This window comes from Eurosta solidaginis, chromosome 5 (genome assembly GCF_040869045.1).
Source record: "Eurosta solidaginis isolate ZX-2024a chromosome 5, ASM4086904v1, whole genome shotgun sequence".
NCBI lineage: Eukaryota > Metazoa > Arthropoda > Insecta > Diptera > Tephritidae > Eurosta > Eurosta solidaginis.
Window position 1 is genome coordinate 225,082,688 of NC_090323.1, and position 20,314 is coordinate 225,103,001.

Sequence of the window (20,314 nt, forward strand, 5' to 3'; positions counted from 1 at the left end):
CTGAAGTTTAAGTTGGCCACTTTAAGAGCCGTATAAAGCTCTAACTAAAACCAAAAAATTCATATAAAAGTACATGCAATAGATTCTTCAGAAAAATTTCGTCTGTCAAATTTTCTTTTGCTGTACGCAGCTCTCAAGAAATTTCGACTACTATTTTCTAAACATTTTTAAGTACAATTTCAACTCTGGTTTTGGCAAGAAGTAATTGATTGTGCGTTGTTTCTTAAAGATAAAGTGACACTTCGGCCAGCAAACATATATGTATATAACGTTAAATATGCATTAAAATCAATTAAAATTCAATAGGAGTTATTTCTTAATTCAATTCAAGGATATATTTCTTACTTTCACTTCTTTATTAGCTAGCTTCTCGGGAGCTGAGTGTTGAACTCGAAATCTCCAACATCCATACTTTATACCAGTGTAAAGGCAGATGCCTTTATCCACTCAGCCAAATGAATGCACCGCTGCCTGCTTTGCAAATGGTCTCTAAGTATTGCCTTTTTGTTGCTATTCCTTTATACATTATTAAATACATACTAAATTTATATGTTTTTAATCCTAATCGTGTGGAATACTTATAGGCGCGCTTTCAAGAGCTTAGTAGCATTGGATTATAAGCAATGGTTCCGCTGATTATTATTATATTAGTTTTATTATCTGATTTAATTAGCGAGACATGCTCATATTGCTTTATACATTTGTTTCTAAAGGAATCGAGATAGATATAGACTTCCATATATCAAAATTATCGAAAAAAATTTGGTTCAGCCATGTCTGTCCATTCGTCGGTCCGTTAACACGATAACTTGAGAAATATTGAGATATCTTCACCAAATTTGGTACACGAGCTTATCTGGACCCATAATAGATAGGTATTGAAAATGAGCGAAATCTGATGATAACCACGCTCACTTTTTATATATATCGTTAGCTTAATGTGAAAATGTGCTAAGTCACTTTTTTGAAAAATTGTATTTTAATGCAGTTTTAAAACTGAAATTAAAATACATCGATCACAAAAAAAAATATTTAAATTTTTCAGTTTTACGTGCTGTGGGCAATGATGTGTAAATGTGCTAAGTCGTCAGCTTTAAAAAAAAATGTGCTAAGTCAACCTGTCAATAATATCAATCTGAATTACTAGTAATTTCTTTGTGCGCGCATTTTATTTATTTATTTAATTCATTCAGTCTAAAACTACATGCTTTTTTGTTGTTGTTGTATTAACGATAAAGACACTCCCCGAACGCTTTGGGGAGTGTTACCGATGTTGATGGCCCTTAGCTGGATATAGATCCGGTACGTTCCGGTAACAAAGCTCTATTAAAGTACTACTAGCTCGACTATCTCGGGAACGATTGATATGACCACATTACACCTTCTAGGCCATCCCGCCCTCCCCACCCCTAGTTCCATGAGGAACTTGGGGTCGCCAGAGCCTCGGCTGTCAATGAAACAGGATTCGCCACGGTTAGGTGAGTTGACAATTGGGTTGGAGAAGCTATATATTGTGCTGGCGACCCCTTGAGGGGGTTGCGAACACAACCCCTTGAAATTGGATTTACCCAATTGAAACATGCCTTTGGTGTATGATAAATGCTTTGCGGGTGACTATAATCTAATTCAATTCTTACATGTCTATAACTACATGCTTTCTTACAGACTAGTTAAAAATGGAAAACAATTCAAGCTTAAACTTATATAAGCTGTTATTAAAATTAATAACACTACTGAATCGATTTCCTAGATGTATAGTCCTAGGTATAGGTTCATTCATAGCTTTTTTATGAGTTATTTTGATAAATAATCTATTATGCCGAAGATCACATAGTGGGATATATGGAATGAATAGAGTAGTTAAATCAGAGCAATTCGTGCTAAAGTTTATTACATTATAGACAAGCATGAGTGAGATAAAAGTTCTTCTGTCATGCAAAGCCTGAAGACCAAGCAATTTGTGATTGCTGGTATATGATGGGAGACCGTGTGGCCAGGAAGCATACGTAAAGCAATTTTGTAAATTTTTTTGGAACTTTCTCAAATTTATAGGAGCTAGATTCATAGAAAGGATTCCATATTATTGAGCAATATTCAATACCACTTCTGACCAAGGATATATAAAGTGCCTTCAACGGCATAGGGTCCTTAAAGTCACTGGTGTTTCGTCTACTGAACCCAACAATTGCAACAAATTTTGAAACAACGAAATCAATGTGACTAGAAAAAGAGAGTTTGGGTCAAACATTACCCCCAAGTCTTTACTCTCTTGATAACGATTAAGAGATTTAGCATTTAGTTTGTAGATAAAGTATGTGGCAGTTGTCTTTATGGAATAAGACACAACAACATAGCATTTGTTTGAATTTAAAAATAAGTTATTGTCTGCGCAACATCCGCCAAAAGAGTCCAGATCAGAACCGTTAGAAATAAAATAAATAAATGTAAGGCGCGATAGCCTCCGAAGAGGCGAGCTTCTCTTCCAATTTACGTTGTGCTCTTTTTTTTAAATTTTCCTACAAATTGGCGGGACGGGACCTACTTGTTTTATGCCGACTCCGAACGGTATCTGCGAGGCAGATGACTTTTCACGGCAGAAATACACTCGGAGTGCTTGCCAAACACTGCCGAGGGGCGACCCCGCTTAGAAAAATTTTCTTATAATTGAAAAACCTTATTTCTAAAATTTTGATGTTGCTTTGCCCGGGGTGTGAACCCAGGGCATTCGGTGTGGTAGGGGGAGCACGCTACCATCACACCACGGTGGCCGCCAATAATTAGAAATAGTTTGACAAATAAATAGTATTTTTTGTTAAATATATAGTTTTAGTGTTAATTTTAATCCTTAAAGGGGTGGAGTGATGGGGAAACATATTGAGTTAAAAGTGCTAACAAAAACATATTGAATAAAAAGTGCTAAGTCAGGAGAAAAATTTGTTTTGAGTGAGGAAATTGTGCTAAGTCATAAAATAGCTGCTGGGTTAGCATACACGTTTTTTATTTATCTTTTTCAAAGCTTCTATACTCAAAAGTATTGCAACTAAGGTATCCTCATTCACAGTTTTGAAAAAAAGGTTATTTCAAAATTTATTCAGTTTTTTTCGTCTTCTGTAAAATATCTGTAATATTTTGGAAAACACAAAAAACCTGATTATTTAGTAAATAATACACCTATAATGTTGAAACTTAAAATGTGGCCTGATATTGAGACTTGATAAAAATTTGAAAAAAAAAAAAATTTTTTAATCGGCGTGGCACCGCCCACTTGTGATAAAATCAATTTACAAATATTATTAATCATAAATCAAAAATCGTTAAACGTATCGTAACAAAATTCGGCAAAGAGGTTGCCTTTATTATAAGGAATGCTTTGAAGAAAAATTAACGAAATCGGTTAAGGACCATGCCCACTTTTATATAAAAGATTTTTAAAAGGGTCGGGGATGAATAAAATAAGCTATATCTTTGCAAAAGATATATCAATGGTATCAATGGTTTTTCATTTCCCAAGTGGATTTATAACAGTAAATAGGAAAAACTTCAAATTTAAAAATATGGGCGTGGCATCACCCCTTTTATGACTAAGCAATTTTCTATGTTCCTTATTTCGAAGAAATATTAACATATCGTAATGAAATTGGGTACACAAATTTTCCCTATAGCAGAAAATATTTCTAGTAAAAATGGACGGGATCGGTTAAAGACCACGGCAACTTAGATATAAAACAAGTTTAAAAGGGTCGTAGGCTAGAATAATAAGGTATAACTTAGGAAAAAATTGTTTTGAATCAATGATATTTCATTTATCAAGTTTTATTGTAAGAGGAAATGGGGAGACATTTTTTCTCAGCGGGCGGTGCCACGTGTTATGTAGAAAAGTAATTTATCTGCAATTAAATGTACAATTGAAGCTCACGCTGAGTATATAAATGTTCGGTTGCACCCGAACTTAGACACCTTTACTTGTTGTTATTGATATTAGAGAAAATATTGTTGTTAGAGAATATTGTTGTGCATCAATCACCTTGCGATGTCAAAAGTAAAAATTCTTGGCTGCTCCTATTTATATGAAAAAGAAATAATGCAAAATATTTTTTGAGCATTTACTTTAGAACTGCATATGGCTCCGTTAGCCCTTTGCATACAATTTAACTGCTCATATCAGTTTCAGCAACTATAATGACATAGTTGAACTCTAGTCTATTTAACCTCAAGTATAAAGTGGCACTAAAAACCGAGCCTTACTGCGGACAATATGTCTAAAATACATTTCAAATAATCTTTTTTCTCCAAGATTTCTTTGAAAAAAAATTTAGAAGGTGATACACTAAGTGTGGTGGTAGCTTGCTGCGCCTACCACACCGAAGATCCTGGGTTCACGCCCTGAGCAAAGCATCATAAAAATTTTAGAAACAAGTTTTTTCAATTAGATGAAAGTTTTTCTAAACAGGGTCGCCCCTCGGCAGTGATTTGGCAAGCACACCGAGTATATTTTTGCTATGAAACATTTCTCAGTGAAAACTCGGCTGCCTTGTAGATGCCGTTCGGAGTCGGCATAAAACACGTAGGTTTCGTCCCGTCAATTTGTAGGAAAAATTAAAAGGAGCACGACGCAAATTAAAAGAAGCTTAGTGTAAAATCTCTTCGGAGGTTATCGCGTTTATTTTTATTTTAACCCGAGAAATACCTTGCTAATTGCTAATATACATACATACGTTTACCGCCAATAGCTTAATCTACATTTAATAACAAAACCAATTCATAAACTATTCAGATTAACTTTTTTTTTTTACTTTTTCAAAATAGAAAGCTTTTCAACTTTTGGAATAATGTAAATATTGGGCGTACTTTTGTAGAACCTTTTTTCTCCTTTTCAGAAACTTCAGAACTATTCTAAACCTACTCAAAACAGCTTCGATTCTTTTGTTTTGCGAGCTTGTGTATGCCCACTTCACAGAAATTGGTAGTGGAGCATTTTTCTGACCTATGTTATATTTTATAAGGTCACTTATTTAGTTTCACACCTCAACGCATTAAAATGTTAACGACTCTGGACTTTTTGTAGGAAGTGAGATGCTTTTTCGAGTCCCGTAAAACAGTCTACAATTTGTTAGATTTTTTTTTATCAATTGAGAATTATGTTCTGTAAAGGGCTAATAGGTGATTTTTGTACTTTTTGGCGGCATACGGAACGTTTCTACACTATGTTCTTATTTTAGGTCAGCCATCTATGGCTCACATTCAAAATTTAGCTTTTTTACCCGTTTGAAAGCTATTTTCGAAAAGCAAGAATTCTTACGTATTGTATATGCAAACGTATGGGACCTTCCGTGACAACTCAATCCGATAACAGGTTTTGTATCAACGATTTCGCGAAAATTTGGAAGGCCTTTTGTACCCTTTCAATACACACTATTGTAAGCTTGTTTTTTTCTGTTACCCCCATGTGGTTACTTTTAAACTAGGTTACCTAACGTTATGAAAAGTGGCAATATTCGTAGGTAATAAGATCTTTTTTTTTATTCAGTGGAAGATATTGACCTCTATCAACTGAATAGGATTCATAATGAATTTGGTAAATGCTTAGACTTAATTTTTCCAGATGACTCGCCGAATTGTTCAGTGAGTCGATGCGATACAATAGTTTTGCCCGAAGATGTATACCATCCGGCTCTGGCTTTATACTTGGATTATCTCAATGTACCGTAGCGTAGAACTATTACGAATGTGTGTTCTGGCCCGTTTCTATTTATGAACGCTAATCTGTCTGTGCTAATTGATGAGGTTTCAAAAATTTCTTGGTCCGCCTACGATGGGGATGTTGAAATGAGTTGCACCCACTTTAACAACGCATTATAAGCAATATTCGGAGGACGTACTAAGGCATCTGGAAAGGATAAAAATTTCCTATTCCAGCGGACCTGATGAAATTCTATCTCTTGTGCTTAAAACGTGTGCTGAATTCCCGTGTAAACCTCTTACATGTCTTTTTAACGCATCCCTAAAGCAAGCAAGGGATATTTCCCAGAAAGTGGAACGAGTCTTTTATAATACCACTTTACAAAAATGGGAACAGATTCTGAGTTTTAAATTACCGAGGAATAGCAAAGCTTAGTGCTATTCCCAAACTCTTTCTGGGGTTTCTCAAGGCAGCCACCTTGGTCCAGTGCTGTTTCTGCTGTTCATTAACGACCTTCCAAATGTTTTGAAGTACTGCAAGCCGCTAATGTTATACCACCTATTCGCTTACCAGCGGATGGATCAAATCTACAATCGGATCTGAATAGCTTACACTAAAAGAAATGGTGTTAGTAAAATCAACAAATCGGTTCTGTTGTTCTTGACTTAACGGAGATTCGATGAAATTGCTCGAATTATGGTTAGTTCGACCGAGTTCTATGTCAAGCGAACAAATTAGTTTAGTCATTTCAACAGAAGAGATATTGTTGCTCTTAAGTTAACAAAATTTTGTAAAATTTACAGATTCCTAATCAATCTGATTTTTCTGTTAACACAAATGATCTTGCAGGTCATTTCAACGGCGATCAACTGTCAATACATGAGAGTTTTATGCTCACTGCGCTCTCTACTTTGTACTTATGACGATGGTGCCACTTGTTAAAAGAAAAAAACCAAAATAAGAAAACCATTAAATCGAAAAAACACACAAAATGGGAAAACAATAAGAAACTAGTTTTTCAGTTATCAATACAAAACGAAAAGACCCTTTTTATCGGGTACAATTTTGCAACTTCTCGTCCAAGCGAAATGCAAAATAGCGCCCTCTTGTTGCAAAAGTTTTGCTTGAACGAACAGGATTTTTCCCAAGTTAGTAACATTTTGTTCAAGTTTTTATGAATATTCACTCACGCGAACGAATCTAATAAGATAATAAAAAAAACGTACTTTTTAATGTTGATGTTTCCGACGAAATAAAAGTTTGAGTTGTTTTGGAATCGTTTCAACTTAAAGTGTTACGAAAATTAAACTTGCCGAATTACATGTAAAGTTACTCCAGTGATGAATTACCTTCCTGCGATTTGAATCTTTAATTTTCTATAACCTACAAGTTCTCTTTTTAAAATGTTACGTCAAACATTTATACTACAAGTTTTGTTCGAAACAATCAAGTGTGGCAACTACATGCGAGAGAAGAAATTGAGAATGAGTTGAGCTGCAACTGAAAGAATTGAGAATCAGTTTTGTGACTACTAGCTTCATTTCTATATTCATATGTATGTATATGTAGCAAGCATGCGTATTTATGTATTCACATATTTACGCATTTATATGGCGGCCGCCGTGGTGTGATGGTAACGTGCTCCGCCTACCACACCGAAGACTCTGGGTTCATACCCTGGGAAAAGCAACATCAAAATTTTAGAAACAAGCTTTTTCAATTAGAAGAAAATTTTTCAACATCTTGTTGCGATGGATAAAAATTGACACAAATTCCGGTTGAATTGACCCGTATTTCGGTTGCTTTACTAGTCTTTTTCCTTCAGTGTAGTTGAATGGTGAAGCGTGAGTGTATTGTGACTAAACCCGCCGAAGTGCAAGTTCATGTGCTTCACAAAGAAATCCTACCAATCCCACGAGTATATGATTGATGATTATACAATTAAGCAAGTCATTGGCTTCGTAGACCTTGGCGTTACGATGGACCCTAAACTTGACTTGAAATTGCATATAGAAGGTTGGGTGAACAGAGCCAAAGGAACTTTGGCGTTCGTGAAACGATGGTGTAAAGAATTCGATGATCCATATATTACTAACTCTCTTTATATCTTTGGCGAGGCCTATATTGTAATACGCTTCGATAACCTGGAACCCTCGTTATTAGACCAACTGCGACAAATTAGAATCGGTTCAAAGGCATTTCCTGCTTTTTGCGCTAAGGGACTTACCGTGGCACTCTTCGAGGATCCTTCTTCCCTACTCCTGCCGTTTAAAACCTATTCAGCTCCCTAGGAAACCACATATAATTATATATAAATTAATCTAAATGTCAATTTGATATATATAACTAACACACTTGACAGCGTAGCAAGCAAATATGACTTACAACGTTAAACTATCTTCTCAAGCAAAATTTATTTTTTCGAGAAAGAAACCCTCGGTAGTATTTTATAAATATGTCATTAATAAAGAAAAAAATAGCCCATTTCTGCTTGGTGAAATTTTATTGAACGTTCCCTTTTGACCATCTACACATATTCAACCGCTTCATATAAGCACATGCAGATTGAATTTTGAAATGCACGATCCTCTTCGTTGTCTGTGTGCTGATTTCAATAGGTACTGCAAAAACATTGATACGAATCACACCTCGTAATAAAAAAATATCTACTGACTACCTTAATTATGCAATGATTTGGGTGGGTGGCTGGGAATCACGTCCTTTACGACCTCAGTCTTATCGCCAGTTCCAGTAATTTTGGGCGGGTGGCTTGAAATCACGTCCTTTCCAATCTCCCACACATCGCCGCCCTACTTATTGTGTGTTAAATATACCGTGCAAAAATAGCGAGTACTCCATGCATGCATGTATGGAGTACTCGTTATGGACCAACCGAGTGCTCCAAAATTAACCATAATTCATACAAAAAATATGGTCCAATTAACATTGCGATGTCCTAGGACTGGACCATATACTCCAGCTCCGCATTACATCAGAGTAATCCATGGAGTACCCACAGTCCAATGAACATCGTGTAGTGATTACAATCGTTAAAAACGATCAATGATCGGCTAACAATATGTTCGTGTGGAAACATGAGTTGGTCCATTGCTGCATTACAGTGGAGTATAATGGTAAGTACTCCAGTCGACCACATAATCCAACGATTTTTGTAGGGTATATCAGCTGATCGAAATCACGTCCACTCCGACAGCACTAATAATCAATTTCCGTTTCTCGGGTGGGTGGATTGGTATCACGTCCTTTGCAACCTCCCAGACAATGCAGTCCTAACTAGTGGGCGTATACATACATCAGCTGATCGAAATCATGTCCATTCCGGCAGCGCTAATAATTAATTCCCATGGCTGGGCATCACAGTCTAGTCCAACAACTGATTCAATAATATACATACATACTTTATAATATAAATTTTGTTCACCTTGTATCACCTTGCATCTGTACAGTAAATCCGTAACTATGTATATTTAGTCTGATTATTTGTTAAATTTGTAGACTAATAAATAAATAAATACCAGATAAATACTTCAACTGGCTTGCAGTCGGGTTTCAATAAACACTCATAAATACAAACAAACAGCTGTTAGCTCAAACAAAACATCTGTTTTAACAAGTGGTCTAAGACGTTTTTCAACGTGGTGGAAAACAAATATTTGGTTTAACAAACAGCTTTTTATTTGTATACCAAGAAAAGTATGTTTAACATATGCGCAGGTGATCTGTATATACATACTAGCAGACTCCGCAGACGTTGTTCTTCCCTAAATTTGGCCCATATGCACAAAAATTTTAATAAGCTTTTTCCGTCTAACTCTACCCTCGCCCCTCTTCACTTTTTCCTAATCCTTTTTTCACTCCTCCCTCCGTCTTTTTCGCTTCATCTATCTCCATATTCATCTCGCTCTTTTCTCTTCTCTCAAGTTCTTCTCATTCTTCTTCATCCCTTATTGCCTGTCCCAGAGGGTGGTATGTATTTTGTTCAAGTCCCAGTCTCAGTCCCACTCCGATTCTCAGTAACAGTTCCATTCCGATTCTCAGTCTCAGTCCCACTCCGAGTCTCAGTCCCAGTCCATTTCCGGTCTACTTCCCGGAAAAAAAGGGTTGTAAATGCTAATATCGGCAAATTTATATACCAAATTTCAGGCAAATCGAATGGGACGTATGTAAATAGATATGTGGGTATTATTAATTCATGTCCTTATTTCGCATGCATATTTATCAGTTTTGCAGGTTGATGTGACTAAATCGAATATCACAATGAAAATTACTTTAGAGCTCTCAGCAACGGCTTTCATTTGATATCCATTTTATTCACACATTCTAGGGGTACCCGGGTCCATTTTCGGCCTATATCTCTAGACCCTGAACGTCGATCGCAAACAAAGCTATGTAATAACGACCGCGTGAGGTATACGCAACTTGTGTGAAAGCTTGAACAAAATCGACCGACGCATCTCTTCAAACACCGGCGCCCAACTAACACACATTTTAGACTTTCTTTTTATATATATAGATTTTTATTTTTCACACATCACTATAATTTTAAAACGAAATGCAGATATTCGTTGCTTTTGAAATTCGGCTTAAAAATTACACATGGAACAACTAAAGACCCTCCTGAATTAAAAAAAATTTCTTAGTATCTCTAAGCCGCGGGCCCCTTAAGAAACCCCGGACCCGGGGGTAATCCCCATTCCCCTCCCCCCGTCTCGACGGGCCTGATGATGTGCTATACTTGATATCATTCGCTATAATATTTTTTATTGATAAGCACGTTGTTTAATTAAATACCAACCAATTACACGGAAGTACCACCTGAAAATATGAGTGCCGGTGCGTGTACGTAACATTTAAAAAAAAATTGCAATAAAATAATACTGCGACCATAAACTGAGATATAACCTATCCTATATTTCAAGTTAGAACAAACTACACACGGAATGCAAAACAAATTAAAGATCGGTTCAGTAGTTTAGGAGTTCATCCCGGACAAACAATGTGACACGTGATTTTTATATATAAAGATATGTACATACTTGTTACTAATAAGACGTAGTCTTGAACTTAAAAATTTTGTTTCGGTAGCCAAAATATATGATTTTTATTGATAAGGGGGTTAGATTTTTTCCGAAATCCAAATTTTTGGCAAAAGATATCGATCTATCCTAATGGAAATATTGCATCGCAGACAATATGTTAGTGGGACGTTAGCTATCAAGTTGAGGTGAGGTTAAAATTTTCTCCAAAAGAGCACCAACCGCAGTTTATAAACAATAAACAAGTGATTGGTAGCATTGATTGATAGTTATAAAATAAAAACCTCCAACATCATATTTGAGTACAAACGATTTTTTCCAACTTGAAAAACAACAGTTTTTGCAAACAAAAATGCCATTGTTGTTCCGAACGTTGATTCTTAAGTTAAGTCTCTGTTCAGAAACAACGCCTGAGATTTGAGAAGAACATATGTTACCTGGAATCATGAAACAACCCTATTGTGCGAAAACAAGAAAAAAATTCTCCGATAGGTGGCGTATGGATCGAAATATTTCAAAAAATCTTATTTGTGGTCCGATTTGGCTGTAAATGCGATTTGTGAAAAACTAAGAAAGACAGAAAACTGCGGTTTGTTCCATTGGAAAGAGCGTTAAATTTCCTATAAGAATCACTCTAAAAGTGAACAACGGTATTTTCGCACAATAGGGTCGTTTTATGATTCCAGGTCACATATGTATATTTGGTGTCAGATACCAGTCTAAATGGACTTCAGGCTTACTTTAACCCAGTTATGTGTAGTTCGAATAGTTTTGATGATAGGTACCCATGTCGTATACGCAACATTTTTTATTCCACATTGCTTCCCAACAAGAATTTCTATGAGTGTTTCTAAAAATAACCTTACTATCATTAAACTGAAATAAGCGTATGGACGCAAAATTAGCCAGGTGTAACCGTTGTGAATATTTGTCGTGGTATGGTGGTAGGGTGCTGTGCCTACCACACCCAAAGTCATGGGTAAAAGTGCCGGGCAAAACAGCATCGAAAATATAGAATGAAGTTTTTTTCAATTAGAAAAAGTTTTCCTACTAAGTCGGGTCCCCGCTCAGCAGTGGTTTGTTAAACACTCTGAGTATATTTCTGCCATGAAAAGCTTCTAGATGAAACTCCATTTGCCTTGCAGATGCCGTTGGAATTTTTAGGAAAAATTAAAAAGGAGCTCGACGCAAACTGGAAGAGAAGCACGGCCTTACTTTTTATTTTTTATTTTTTATTTAAATGTGGTCCTGTAACTCTGATATTCGTTCGAGTGTGTGGGAATGTTGGGAAGAAAGGGAATAGAAACATTGAAAATTTAGAATAAAGTTTTTTCCAATTGGCAGTGGTTTGGCATACACTTCGAGTGCATTTCTGCCATGAAAAGATTATCGATGAAATTTCATCCAGGCGCCCAGAACCTTCACTGTGGTAGGCGAGCACGCTACCATGTTTATCACTACAAAAACAACGACAATCACGGTACCATCGCACCACGGCGGTCGTTGCAAATTATGTAACTAAGTATCGGTACTTCGAATAATATTGTAATGAATTTAGTGCAATTCCTCTTATGTGCAATCTTCTGCTAACGTTCGAATCACTAAACTGTTGAATAAATAACTCCAATATTGATGAATGGAAAAATGGTCTTTATTAGACTACTTGAAAAACGAACAGTATGTTTACTTTTTTCCCAAGTTATCTTGGGAACTATGTCCATAATTTTGTTTTGTTTAAGTCTATATCCATCCCGAACCATTCTCATCATTACAAAAATCGTATTGTTTATGCTTGTAGCTATAACACCTTAAGGGCAATGCATAGCTAAGCTTGGAAGAATGGACGAAATGGGACTGAAACCAATCTGAAATTGTTGAAAAAATACGTTTGGAAACATTACCATGTTCATAAGCTGCTACATAACTTACTACAATGTTTATAGGGAAGGTTTGCATGAACGCCAATATGCCGTAAGCAAAAAGGCAAAAAACATATATGTGCACATTTTGCAACTTGATAAAGATGACTGAAACTAGGGCCCTTATCGTTTTATGCGATCACGTATCGAAAACCAATCTCACTCAAATGAAAATATGAATCTGGCAAGGTATTTGTAAATATAACAAGTAAGGAAGGCTAAGTTCGGGTGTAACCGAACATTACATACTCAGTTGAGAGCTATGGAGACAAAATAAGGAAAATCACCATGTAGGAAAATGAACCTAGGGTAACCTTGGAATGTGGTTGTATGACATGTGTATCAAATGGAAGGTATTAAAGAGTATTTTAAGAGAGAGTAGGCCATAGTTCTATGGATGGACGCCATTTAGGAATATCGCCATAAAGGTGGACCAGGGCTGACTCTAGAATTTGTTTGTACGATATGGGTATCAAATGAAAGGTGTTACTGAGCATTTTAAGAGGGAGTGGGCCTTAGGTCTATCGGTGGACGCCCTTTCGAGATATCGCCATTAAGGTGGACCAGGGGTGACTCTAGAATGTGTTTGTAGGATATGGGTATCAAATGAAAGGTGGTAATGAGTATTTTAAAAGGGAATGGGCTTTAGTTCTATAGGTGAACGCCTTTTCGAGAAATCGCCATAAAGGTGGACCAGGGGTGACTCTAGAATATGTTTGTACGATATGGGTATCAAAGGAAAGCTGTTAATGAGTATTTTGAAAAGGAGTGATCCTTAGTCCATAGGTGGCCGCCGTTTCGAGATATCGCCATAAAGGTGGACCAGGGGTGTCTCTAGAATGTGTTTGTACGATATGGGAATCAAATGAAAGGTGTTACTGAGCATTTTAAGAGGGAGTGGGCATTAGGTCTATAGGTGGACGCCTTTTCGAGATATTGCCATTAGGGTGGGCCAGGGGTGACTCTAGAATGTTTGTACGATATGGGTATAAAACGAAAAGTGTTACTGAGCATTTTAAGAGGGAGTGGGCAATAGGACTATAGGTGGACGCCTTTTCGAAATGTCGCCATTAGGTTGGGCCAGGGGTGACTCTAGAATGTGTTTGTATGATATGGGTATCAAATGAAAGATGGTAATGAGTATCTTAAAAGGGAGTAATCCTTAGTTCTATAGGTGGACGCCTTTTCGATATATCGCCATAAAGGTGGACCAAGGGTGACTCTAGAATGTTTGTACGATATGGGTATCAAACGAAAGGTGTTACTGAGCATTTTAAGAGGGAGTGGGCATTAGGTCTATAAGTGGACGCCTTTTCGAGATATCGTCATTAGGGTGGGCCAGGGGTGACTCTAGAATGTGTTTGTACGATATGGGTATCAAACGAAAGGTGTTACTGAGCATTTTAGGAGGGAGTGGGCATTAGGTCTATAGGTGGACGTCTTTTCGAGATATCGCCATTAGTGTGGGCCAGGGGTGACTCTATAATGTTTGTGCGATATGGGTATCAAACGAAAGGTGTTACTGAGCATTTTAAGAGGGAGTGGGCATTAGGTCTATAGGTGGACGCCTTTTCGAGATATCGCCATTAGGGTGGGCCAGGGGTGACTCTAGAATGTGTTTGTACGATATGGGTATCAAATGAAAGGTGGTAATGAGTATTTTAAAAGGGAGTAATCCTTAGTTCTATATGTGGACGCCTTTTCGAGATATCGCCATAAAGGTGGACCAAGGGTGACTCTAGAATGTTTGTACGATATGGGTATCAAACGAAAGGTGTTACTGAGCATTTTAAGAGGGAGTGGGCATTAGGTCTATAGGTGGACGCCTTTTCGAGATATCGCCATAAAGGTGGACCAAGGGTGACTCTAGAATGTTTGTACGATATGGGTATCAAACGAAAGGTGTGACTGAGCATTTTAAGAGGGAGTGGGCATTAGGTCTATAGGTGGACGCCTTTTCGAGATATCGCCATTAGGGTGGGCCAGGGGGACTCTAGAATGTGTGTACGATATGGGTATCAAACGAAATGTGTTACTGAGCATTTTAAGAGGGAGTGGGCATTAGGTCTATAGGTGGCCTTTTCGAGACATCGCCAATAGGGTGGGCCAGGGGTGACTCTAGAAAGTTTGTACGATATGGGTATCAAACGAAAGGTGTTACTGAGCATTTTAAGAGGGAGTGGACATTAGGTCTATAGGTGGACGCCTTTTCGAGATATCGCCATTAGGGTGGGCCAGAGGTGACTCTAGAATGTTTGTACGATATGGGTATCAAACGAAAGGTGTTACTGAGCATTTTAAGAGGGAGTGGGCATTAGGTCTATAGGTGGACGCCTTTTCGAGATATCGCCATTAGGGTGGGCCAGGGGTGACTCTAGAATGTGTTTGTACGATATGGATATCAAATTAAAGGTATTAATGAGGGTTTTAAAAGCGAGTGGCCCTTAGATGTATATGTGAAGGTGTTCTCGCGATATCGACCAAAATGTGGACCAGGTGATCCAGAAAATCATCTGTCGGGTACTGCTAATTTATTTATATATGCAATACCACTAACAGTATTCCTGCCAAGATTCCAAGGGCTGTTGATTTTGCCTTGTAGAACTTTTTCATTTTCTTCTACTTAATATGGTAGGTGTCACACCCATTTTACAAAATTTTTTCCAAAGTTATATTTTGCGTCAATAAACCAATCCAGTTACCATGTTTCATCCCCTTTTTCGTATTTGGTATAGAATTATGGCATTTTTTTCATTTTTCGTAATTTTCGATATCGATAAAGTGGGCGTGGTTATGGTCGGATTTCGGCTATTTTTTATACCGAGATAAAGTGAGTTCAGATAAGTAGGTGGGCTAAGTTTAGTAAAGATATATCGGTTTTTGCTCAAGTTATTGTGTTAACAGCCGAGCGGAAGGACAGACGGTGGACTGTGTATAAAAACTGGGCGTGGCTTCCACCGATTTCGGCCATTTTCACAGAGAACAGTTACCGTCATAGAATCTATGTACCTACCAAATTTGAGAAGGATTGGTAAATTTTTGTTCGACTTATGGCATTAAAAGTATTCTAGACAAACTAAATGAAAATGGGCGGAGCCACGCCCATTTTGAAATTTTCTTTTATTTTTGTATTTTGTTGCATCATATCATTACAGGAGTTGAATTTTGACTTAATTTACTTATATACAGTAAAGATATTAAATTTTTTGTTAAAATTTGAATTAAAAAAATTTTTTTTTTAAAAAGTGGGCGTGTTCTTCATCCAATTTTGCTAATTTTTATTTAGCACATATATAGTAATAATAGCAGCGTTCCTGCCAAATTTCATCATGATATCTTCAACGACTGCCAAATTACAGCTTGCAAAACTTTTAAATTACCTTCTTGTAAAAGTGGGCGGTGCCACGCCCATTGTCCAAAATCTTACTAATTTTCTATTCTGTGTCATAACGTCAACCCATCTGCCAAGTTTCATCGCTTTAATTGCCTTTGGCAATGAATTATCGCATTTTTTCGGTTTTTCGAAATTTTCGATATCGAAAAAGTGGGCGTGGTTATAGTCCGATATCGTTCATTTTAAATAGCGATCTGAGATGAGTGCCCAGGAATCTACATACCAAATTTCATCAAGATAGCTCAAAATTTACTCAAGTTATCGTGTTAACGGACGGACGGACGGACATGGCTCAATCAAATTTTTTTTCGATCCTGATTATTTTGATATATGGAAGTCTATATCTATCTCGATTCCTTTATATATGTACAACCAACCGTTATCCAATCAAACTTAATATACTCTGTGAGCTCTGCTCAACTGAGTATAAAAATACACAGTGAATCTACCAAGTACTCGTAGCCACTATTTCACATATTACCCCAATCCGAGCACGCATTTCAATGCTATTGCGATTTAAAAAATTTAATTCGATCACGGATCGTATGACACCATACGGGCCCAGCTTTTATCAACATTTTTAAAGAAAGTAATAAAAGAAGACTTAAGCGACAAAATCTGAATAGGAACCGGTTCCTAATTATTAGCAGTAGTTACAGTACAGTGGGAAAGTATTAGAACAAGATGAAAAGAGTTGTTTTTGTCAGTTTATCGTATCATTTATTAAAATATTATTTACATACTCGCGGTAGTTTTGTACATTCATCGTAGTTCTATGGTCCGAAGACATTTTTAATGAATTTTACTGAAAGTTCCATCAAAATTTACAAGAAAACAGTGATTATGTTACTTAAAGCCACCTTTTGCTTTGATGACTGCAGGGCACAATTTCGACATTTTTTCGATGAGTTTTTGAAGTGTTTGATTTGGAATATTATTCCACGCATCGTTCAAACAATCCCAGAGGTCAGAAAGGCTTGTTGGCTTTAGATCTCTCACACGTCGATCCAATTCTTCTCACAATATCTCGATAGGATTTAAATCGGGGGATTTTGGTGCCCACTCTACTGTATCAAGGTCACCTGCGACTTTTTTCGTTCGAAATAAGAAGTACAAACTTTTGTGTATGTTTCGGATCGTTCTCTTGTTGGTACATGATTCCACGACCAATCAAATTAATGCCAGATGGTATTACATGGCGTTGTATACTATGATACTGCTCTTTTTTCATAATTCCTTCAATTTTTTTTTAGTTGACCAACGCCAGCGTAGCTGAAACACCCCCAAACCATCACTGAGCCATCGCCATGTTTCACAGTTGGCACAATGCAATCTGCTTTGAATCTTTCATTGACGTTTGTGCGAACATATTGACGCCTATGGCTACCCAAAAGCTCGAATTTTGATTCGTCTGACCATTAAAATGGTTTCCACTGATCAATCATCCAGTCAATATGTTCTTGAGCGAACGTCAGTCTTTTCTGTTTATTTACTGGCCGCAGAAGTGGCTTTCTGACAGCAATGCGTCCAATCATACTTTTTTCTTTAAGCCGGCCTTTGACTGTCGTGAGCGATATTGGTGAATGTAAGTCTTCATTGACTTCAGCACGAATATATGATGCAGATTTCCGTCGATTGGCCTTACTTATTGCATATATTTTGTTGTCGATTCTTTGATTTGTCTTTCTTGGTCGACCAGATCGTTTTCTGTTAGTATTTTGTCCAGTTTCCCGATATATTCTAATGGCCGTATGAACTGAACACAGAGATATTTTCAAAAGTTTGGCTATTTCTCGATAGTTTTACCCTTTTTTTTTGCAAAACAATGATTTGGGCTCGCATTTCGATGAATATTTCCTTTCGCTTGACCATTTTCAATCTGGAAAAATGCAATTATGAGGATATTCCAACATCAACCTCTTTTTTATCTTGTTCTAATACTTTCCGACTGTACTGTACCCTAAATTTAAAAGCTCATCATGAGATGTTTTGACTTACATAAGCACTAGAACAATTCGCGTTCTTTAGGTGTGTTCTTTTGACGGTTAAGATTTTTCACAGCAAAGCCCTAATATGCATTTAGCACATATACAGAAATAACAAATCTTAAAAACTACGCATAAATATAACATTAATTTTGCTGTAATGCAAATGCTTGCACGTACAATTGAAAAGCACATCCCTACATACCTACAAGGACGTACACATAAACTTATGTTTTTGTCATCACTACCGCTGTCATGTGCATCATATTGATGTACCAAAAAAAAGGTGTGAAGGACGCGCTGGATAGTAATCATAATGATACCAATGGCCGTCAGAGGAAAGCAACAACAACATAAAACAAACCAAAGCAAGAAAAAAGCAATGATGGTACTAGATATCTTTTCAAGTAAAGAATATCTACATACATATATACATAAATATGTATCTAATATGCAGGTAACTATGATGAACTACTTCAAATGGATCACTGTTAGAAGCGAATAAAATATGTATGTATATTAGACTGGGTTGGTTCCTATACAAAAAAAAGTTGCTAATGTCCGCCACTAAATTTGAAGATTATGTTGAGAGGGTTTCGGAAAATTTTTTTTAATTTTTTTTTGATACTTCGAAATACAGCCAAAAAGGTTTTTTCGTTGTAACTTGGTTATTTGACGTCCGATTTTTAAAATTGATATGTCATTATTTTGACCTTGAGAAGCTTCACATTTCCGTTTAATGTCCTTTTAAGCTATGAAGTAGTTTTCACATGATTAGGTCAGCTAACAAAATTTGACCCCCCCCTAATGTATATTTTTTTCCTTACCAAACGAAAGTAGTTAAAAATTCAAGAAAATATTGCTTTGAAACCATATTACTAAAATAATAAACAAAGAAGTTATAGCACTTTCAATATTTATTGCAACCGTTATTTTACCTGATTCTTATTATACTTAGACCTGAAACTTATGATATTTTTGTGGGAAAAATTGCAGGGTTTGCATTGAAAAGTTAATAAAGATATGCCAAATATCATCAATAGGGGAAGTCAAAGTAAATAAGTGAGTCAAACCTGTTGTTTCGTATTTATAATAATACCACTATGCGACAAAATCAACTATTTTTCTGGATATTGGACAAACCCACTTTTTCGTAGAGATTGAGGCTTAAGTAAACAAAGTACTATCTCCGTTTTTCGAACTTAGCCACCAAAAAATATATATCGGCTTACGAAGTTTGAAGTTAGAAATTCTACATTTCGAAATTTTATTTTATTTTTTTGTTAACGCGTTCAGCAAATTGAACAAGTAAAAATGTGGGCGTGGTCCGCCCTTTTCCCTTATTAGAAGGGCTGGATTCTTTTTTTGAGAAATTTAGTATAACAGCTGTTATAATAGGTGAAAAGTCAGGCTCTGACTCCTGAATACACTCAGACTTCTGACTTAAATGTGAAGCTTCTCAAGGTCAAAATAATGGCATATCAATTTTAAAAATCGGACGTCAAATAACCAAGTTACAACGAAAAAACCTTTTTGCTGTATTTCGAAGGATAAAAAAAAATTAAAAAATTTTTTTCCGAAACCCTCTCAACATAATCTTCAAATTTAGGGGCGGACATTAGCAACTTTTTTTTTCGACCCAGTCTAATGTATATGATATATACAAAATTGTAGCACGCTACATGATTGAGGGCGAAGAAGTATTAAAAAATGTTGAGGCTTTGCACAATATTCTGAGAGCAGATAAGCACAAACAGGCAAGCAAAGTAGGCAAGCACAAGCACAGTAAGCAGGCAATGCAGGCAGCAATAAAGCATAGCACAGCAAAATAAAAAAAATAATAATAATAAATAATATATAAAGATGACGGCAAACAGCAAACGGTAAATGGCATCAAAAAAAAAAAAAAACCGGTAAGAACATTACGGTTGATTTTGAGTGAGTGAATGACTGAACCAGCAGCGCATGAGTATATATGTATGTGTGCGAGCGTGTGAATGTATGCAACTTTAAAGTTACATACATATACGAATATGCTTTGAAATGCAAGTGATTCTAACTAAATATAATAAATGATGACTATGAATAATTTTGCTTTAGAGAAAGTAATACAAAAATATGGCAAAAATATGTCAGAAATTAATTAAGCGAAAATGGAAGCACAACAATGAGACTGATGAAATGCTCAAATATAGTAGAGTGCTTGTGGTGAGTGTGACTAAAGCGAAATGCTCATGAATAAAGGTAATAATAAATGCACAAATATATATATTAGACTG

General features: G+C 36.4%; 1 protein-coding gene across 7 annotated transcripts in view; it reads right to left on the minus strand.

Annotated features, from left to right (window-relative positions):
- The window catches only part of shep (alan shepard), a 643,094-nt gene that overhangs the window by 6,681 nt on the left and 616,099 nt on the right, over positions 1 to 20,314 (minus strand). The window lies entirely within an intron of this gene.